Source organism: Leptinotarsa decemlineata, unplaced genomic scaffold (assembly GCF_025532065.1).
Source record: "Leptinotarsa decemlineata unplaced genomic scaffold, Ldec_3_MD MMD2_tig00078422_RagTag_RagTag, whole genome shotgun sequence".
NCBI lineage: Eukaryota > Metazoa > Arthropoda > Insecta > Coleoptera > Chrysomelidae > Leptinotarsa > Leptinotarsa decemlineata.
The window spans coordinates 19,579,243-19,586,793 of record NW_027412747.1 but is presented as its reverse complement, the minus strand read 5'-3'; positions in this window follow the sequence as shown (position 1 = coordinate 19,586,793).

Sequence of the window (7,551 nt, the reverse complement as noted above, 5' to 3'; positions counted from 1 at the left end):
ATGAAACTAGAAACTATCGCGAAGCTAATGCTATTTATGCTATGAAGATATACCCTACAGGTAAACCCTACAGGTGTATCACCCATACAGGTATATCAACCTTAATTAATTTTACAATTTTGCCTACCACCCATACAGGTATACCACCCTAAGTTATCCCACAATTTTGCCCTATCTATCATTTCACAAATATTTAAATGTTATAGCTGTATATAAAAAACAATTTTCAGCTATATAAGAAAAATTAATTTCACAATATTGCCTATCTAAATCTATTTCTGCAATGTGTCCTTATGTAGTAATCAGTGAACCCAACAATATTATTTTAACAAGCTATACAGTATGCTATTTGGTATAAGTCCGTCATCGTTATTCATAATATTGTTGCAAAATATGATGGGCGACTGCTGAATTTTCAAGTCTTCCATATTGTAAGTGTTCTATGTGTTCCTTATATCTTATTTTAATAGATCTTCTTGTCTGTACATAATATTTTGCATCGCAATCCTTACATTCAATTTCGTAAATTCCAGACTTTTCCGAATTCTTGACTCTGTCTTTTGGACTTCCCAAAAGGCTCTGTAGTGTATAACTTGATTTAAAAACCACCTTCATACCTAGTTCCTTGAAAATCTTTCCAAAGTTCTTGGTGGTATGGAACTGAGATGTATTTATCTTGATTTTTGTCCTTTCTGAAAGTCGAGATTTCGTTGATTCTTAACTTAACCTAAACTTTTTCTTTCTTATCATGTCATCTTCAATACCCCTCGAGAAACCGTTAGTGGCTGCTATTTCCTGTATTGTACGTCTTTATTTTGTGAACCTATCATGTGTTAGAGGGAAAGTCAAAAGACGATGCACTAAGAAATTCAACCCAGCACGTTTGTGCTGTCCACAATTATGTGAACTGTCACGAATATACCTGTACGTGCTTGTTTCTTTTCTGAATATATCGAATTCTAACCCTCCATATTGGCTCCTCATTACCAAAACGTCAAGAAATGGTAGTTGTCTCTTATTTTCTAACTCATACGTGAATTTTATTGATGGACATCTATTATTTTAAAAAGAAAAAAAGTCCTCAATATTCGATTTTTTGGTATCTTTGGTATCGCGAAAATATCATCCACATACCTTAGCCAAATCCTAGGAAAATACTTCGACTTTTCTTTGGTTTCCATTTCGAATCTGCTCATGAACAGGTCTGCCAGGTAGGGGGACAAGGGGTTTCCCATGACCGTTCCTTTCTGTAGTTCATAAAAGCAACCTTCTACCTGGAACCGATTTTGTTTCATACATAAATTAGTAAGAGAAACGAATTCCTCGATTTCGTTATCATTGAAATTATTTTTCTCTAGTAATTCCCTGAAGTATTGCAAGGTCTGTGGAATTGGAACGCTAGGATATGAGGAACTTACATCAAAAGAAACCAAAAAAACCAAAAGATCATCACTTGGTGATCGAAACAGGTGTTAAAAATAGCGATTTGGTGTTGGGCAAAACTCCAGTAATTTTCAGAGGTTATTCACACTACACAATAAAACGAAGAATATCTCATGTCATCATTTATGATAATACTAAGAAATATAGTGCTTACTTTATTTCAGATAACAGTTTCATTGAGAATTATTGGAATGTTATCAATACTACTTACTTCAAAAAATATTCAATCTGTTTCCCTGAATCCAATAATGAATGTGATTAGGATTGCATCGTTGGTATACTTGATATCTGCAGATATGAGTTTCTGGAGATCTGAGGTTTTCTACTGTGCCATAGTATGGTGATGTCACTTGCGAACAACGTGAACTTGCCTTCCATATTCAACGATGTCAGATCATTTATTCACGAAAAAAAAATGATGGGACTAAGGATAGACCTCTGAGGGAGTCCACTGTATGAACTAACTGCAGTTCATAATGAAGTTTCACTAATTGGTCTCCTATTGGTGGGATATGATTCAAATCACTCATAAGTTTTTTCGACAATTTTCATAATGAAACAATTTTTTCAAGCAGTATTTCGTGACTATCACAATGGATCAACAAATCGGTATGAAATTTTGTGGAAAAATGGAATTAGTTGCTGAAAATACAGGTTGACATTGAAAATCCATGAGTTCTGTAGAATAACAATAATATCCAATAAATCATACCCAAAATTCTACTCTGTAACCGTAAAATGTGACAAAACCATTCCAACTAATTTTATCGTCGGTTGGATTCATTAATAGAATAGTCTCATTGAACGCAGCAACCGCGGGATGAAATTGAATAGAGATTTCGAGTAAGACAAAGTCGGAATATTCACGTAGCATCAAATAGTCTAAGAGCTGGTGAAGTATTTCTTTATCAGGAAAATTAATGAATAAAAATTAATTTCAATGAACTGTGCGAAACCATTTCCAATATTATTAATGAATGACTAACGACATCCATCAAGGAACGTTCAATACTGCAGCAGAAATTGAGGCAAACTGACCATTGCTATTACAAATTCAGATCTGTAAATACTTAGGAAGAGCATCATTTCAATATTCGACTTTGGTTTTTCAACAAACATAATCACAAGAAGATCAGAGTCTTTTTATTGCAGGAAAAAGTACTTAGTGCACTGTTACTCTACTGGAGAGCATTTTGAGTATCCATTCTCCCACTACCAGAGGTACATTCCTGTAGTGTAGTTGCTGGGCAATTGTTGAAAAGGTTGTTTCATCGAACGCTCCCTTGATATCTATGAATATACTCTGGATGGATTCTTTTTTGTCTAATGATCTTTGGTTTCTACCAACCACATGGTGAATGGCCGAATCAGTAGACTTCCTGGAGTATATGCATGCTGATTTGGATGGAGTGGGTTATAAACAAATACCTCATCTTTTATGTACCGCTCCCATAGCCTCTTCATAGTTTTCAAAATTAACGATGTGAGACTAATTGATCGGAATGCTGTTAGTAAGGTGTAGTCCATCCTACCTGGTTTGGGTATAAATACCACTCGTACTCCTCTCCACTCACTGGAAATATACCTCAGAGCTAGAGAGGCTCTGAATATTCCAACCAGGTGTGGCATAAGAATATCCAATCCCCACTGAAGTAGGGCTGGTCTTATACCGTCAGGTCCTGGTGACTTGAAGGAGGAAAAGCCCGATATGGTCCAACTTATCTAGGCTCCATCAATTACTGCTTTAATAGATTGCCAGTCGTATTGTGAGGGTGTTTTTGGTACTTCCTTTCAGTTTGTTGTTTCAGAAAAGACAGAACCTGGAAAGTGAGTTTCCATAAGAATCTCAGCACTCTCTTGGAGGTTGGCGGCTTTGTCGCCGTTTTCCCTTGTCAGGATGCCGATACTCTCAGGGTGGTCATTTAAGAGTGCCTTCTGTAGCCTAGGAGCTAGGCTTCTCTTTGTTTTCATCTGCAAACTTTTTTGAACTCTCTGAGTTCGAATCTTGTAAGTATTGCCTTGTTGCAGGTCGTTCTTGCTGTCTTCCTGAGGTGTTCCACTCCAGAGCACCACCATGTATTGGTTGTGTCACATCTGTTGGAATCATCCTCACCGAACAGAATTTCTTGTAGGCAATGTATATTTTGTTCTGAATAGATACCGTGTACCTTTTCAGTCCTTCATTATTGCCAGGAGTCAGTATATCTGTTTCTTGCAGAGCTCCTTTTAAGAGTCGATTGTAGAGAGCTACAATCGGGTTACGGGATTTAACAGTGGTCCTTAGATTCTGGCTCACTATATAGGTCAGCCAGCGGTGGTCTGACATAGAAATATGGTCCGACACTTGCCAGTTTTAGATTTTGTTTGATATTTTGGATGTCGTCAGCGTGATATCTACTAACCTTTAGCTACGGGAGTTAATAAATGTCGGTTCTGTGCCTCCTTTCAAGATTATTAGATCTTTCTCAGTTATAAATTCATACACGGACTTACCTGCCTCAGCTCAAGTGGTGAGAGTTTGAGTCGCAACCCAATATAATAATCTTCACTCTCTGGTTGCAGTAGTGATTCAATAGTACCTCTATTTCTCTGTTGAATAACTAATATGCATTTTGAAAAACTTGAATATTAAAACATACAACAATCAATTGTGCAAGTTTCTCATGAATATAACTCAAACTATAACCAACAAAATACGGCAGCAGCTCTCCGACTATAAAGCCCGCCAGGCGTAACTTATTTCCAGACATAATTAGTCGCGGCCCGTCGCGGCGTCACGCAGAGCGCCCCGCCTGCCTTCTAGATGTTGCTGTGACATCTTCATCGTCATCCAGCATGCTGCGAACCTTTCATTAATTCAACGTGTCCGATCTTTGATGGTCCGCGCCAGATGTTGGAGCGCGGCCGTATTAATAAGTAACTTTCTCGATATTTTGCGAGTAATACGAGGTTCATTAACGTCGAATCTTATCTGATTTGTTGGCAAACTAGCCGCGTGGTGTGGAAATTACCATTCAGAAGTTTTATCATGGACCCGAACTTGGCTCATGTAGGCTTGAGAGAGTTTTTGATAGATGAGCATAATATTTAGAGGTATTTTTCAGAAATGGCGACAATGAAATAACTTTTTCAATAAACAGTTTTATCTTATGGGGTTAGGTCCAACGAGAGTGGGTCTATTCGATCCTCTACCGCAACCCGGAAGGGTTCATACCTATTCACACTCGACCAAATAAACCCAGCTTCTCAACGAAGCCGATTGTTTGGCAAAGCCTGAAGCGATACCAATGACAGGTTCTGGTCCAACGAACCACTTCTTTGCATGGGAGTCAGCGGCCTCATTGGCTTCCAGGCCAGTATGGCCAGGAATCCAGACTAGAGACAATCTATCGAGAAGAGTTGTATATGGCAATTTGCTACCAATTTAGACGTTGCTCGGTAGGAGCCAAGAACTTTCAACGCCACTTGACTGTACGAGAATATTTTTATCGACTTGTGATGAGGTTGGATTCTTCCAATCTCCCCGCATAAAATTCAATAGCATAGATATCCGCTAGAAATACAGTCGGAAGGTGTTTTTGATCCTTCTGTGAACCAACATGCATTACTCAGCTACAATTAATCTAGCATAATAATCATCTGAAAATAAGGGTTAATTGATGGATGTAACCGTTACTACGTGGTAGGAAATCATTATGAAAAATGAGAACTGAAACTTTCTATGTTCCATGCATCTTACCACTTTTATTTGTAACTGACGATACTGCAGTTTCGTTCTATAGGTAAGGGCATTTTCAAACTCATACATTAAACTGTTCATTGTATAAGTTTGAAAATGTCATGTCATGAAAATGTGCAGAAACGTTGGTTACAAATAAAAGTGCTAAATAATATAGAAAGTTACATGAAGTACTTGTTCACAACCCACTTCGGCCCTTCACCATGTGGTTGGCAGAATCGAGAGATCTGCCAACCAGATCAAAGATATCGAAGAAGCGTTTGATAAAACAACCTTTTCAACAATTATCCAGCAACTACACTCCAGAAATGGACCCCTGGTAGTAGGAGGATGGATACTCCAGATGCTCTCTAGTAGAGCAATAAGTATAAATCTAGAAGAAATCACAGTGAAAGGACTGGTCATGAGGGGATGTCCACAGGGAGGGGTCTTGTCACCCCTTCTCTGGAACATAGTTCTGGATACCCTAATTAATCACCTTAACAAAAATAGATTCTATACAATTGCATACGCAGATGACATAGTTATCTTGCAGACCGGCAAATTTGTAAACACACTGTACGATAGAGCGCAGGATGGACTCAAATTAATAGAAACATGGTGTGAGGAACACTCACTGTCGATCAATCCCAAAAAAACTGAGATGGTCCTTTTCACCAGGAAAATAAGTTTAACGGGCTTAAAACCTCCCGAAGTCTTCGAAAGCAAACTAAACTTCTCTGAAGAGGTGAAATATCTTGGTACTATTCTCAACAAGAAGCTAACATGGAACTCTCATCTACAGAGCAGAGCAAAAAGAGCATACGTGGCTTATGAGCTATGTCGGAGGACATTGGGACGCGCATGGGGTCTTTCACCCCATGTGGTCGCCTGGATCTGCAATAATAAGACCTATGTTACCATATGGAGCCATTGTATGGGGACCGAAAGTTCTACAAGCAACGGCCATCCAAAAATTATATCAAATACAGCGACTGGCTTGTATAAAAACATCACAGGAGCCATGAGAACAACATCAACCGCGGCAATGGAATTAATCACGGGTCTGACCCCTCTGGATCTGTACGTTAAGGAGGTTGCGTTAGTGGCCATGGTACGATTGCGTACGGCTGGTGTGAACCTCGAAGTAGGAATGGGTCAATTGAGGCTGGGCATATAGCGGGAAGCGCTTACTGCGCAACCTCTGCTGCAGGCAACAAGTGATGCAATTGAACCCAGGTTTGTGTTTAATAAACCCTACGAAATACAAATTAAGCAGAACACAGAGTCAAATGCTACAAATGCAATACGGATTTATACAGGCGGCTCAAAAACCAAAGAAGGCTCAGGATGTGGAGTGTACTCCAGATCACTGAGCCTGAAGATTAAGTGGGGAATGGGAAGAAATACCAGCGTGGTCCAAACAGAACTGGCTGGTATCTCAATCGCCACAAAAGAAATAACAAAGAAAAGCATTTCTGGCAAAAATATAACAATTTGCACTAATAGCAGACAAGCACTATTAGCCTTGAGCAGACAGTGTGTTACCTCAGGGCTAATACTAGAGTGCCACCAAGATTTAGCCAAAGCCTCGGTAGATAATAACATTATCCTGAGGTGAGTTAAAGGCCACGACAGGAGTAAAGGTAATCGCATTGCCGACTCTTTAGCCAAGGAAGCGGGTGGACTAAGAATTTTAGGACCCTTTGGCACCTACGGCCTGATGACTTCGACAATTACGGAACTAGTCAAATGTTACACCCATGCTCAATCCTTGAAGAGATGGGATGAAATCAAAAGATGTAATCTTGCCAGGATCAACTTGGGCGACCCTGGGAAGCTAGTGCCGAAGAAATATCTGGCGATGACCAGGAAAAATCTACGCCTTACAGTAGGATTTCTGACTGGCCACTGTCAGCTAAAGAAACACCTACATAATATGGGGCTAGTGGACACACCTCTATGCATGATGTGTAACAGGAAGATGAGACTGTCAGGCATGTCCTGTGCGAGTGCCCGGAGTTATCGTCAATAAGAAAGTATGTGTTCGGCGAGTCTTGGCCTACACCTGCCGATATGAAGGAGATGTCTCCCAGCGACCTGTCCACCTTCCTGGAAAGGACAGGATGAACGATGACCTAGGAGGACAACCCCTCGGGAGGATGTGCAATGGGTCACATGTGGCCTAAGTGCGTGGGCTTACACTCACCCTCCCTACTCTACAGATACAGAATATAGAAAGTTTCAATACTTATTTTTCATGAAAATTGGGATACTTCACAAATGAACATATAAGGTCTTTGAAATTCTCATTTGATTTCAGTTAAATAAGGTATCACATCACTTTGACCGTTTTTGTAATATATTCGTTTTCATACATTTTAGAGACA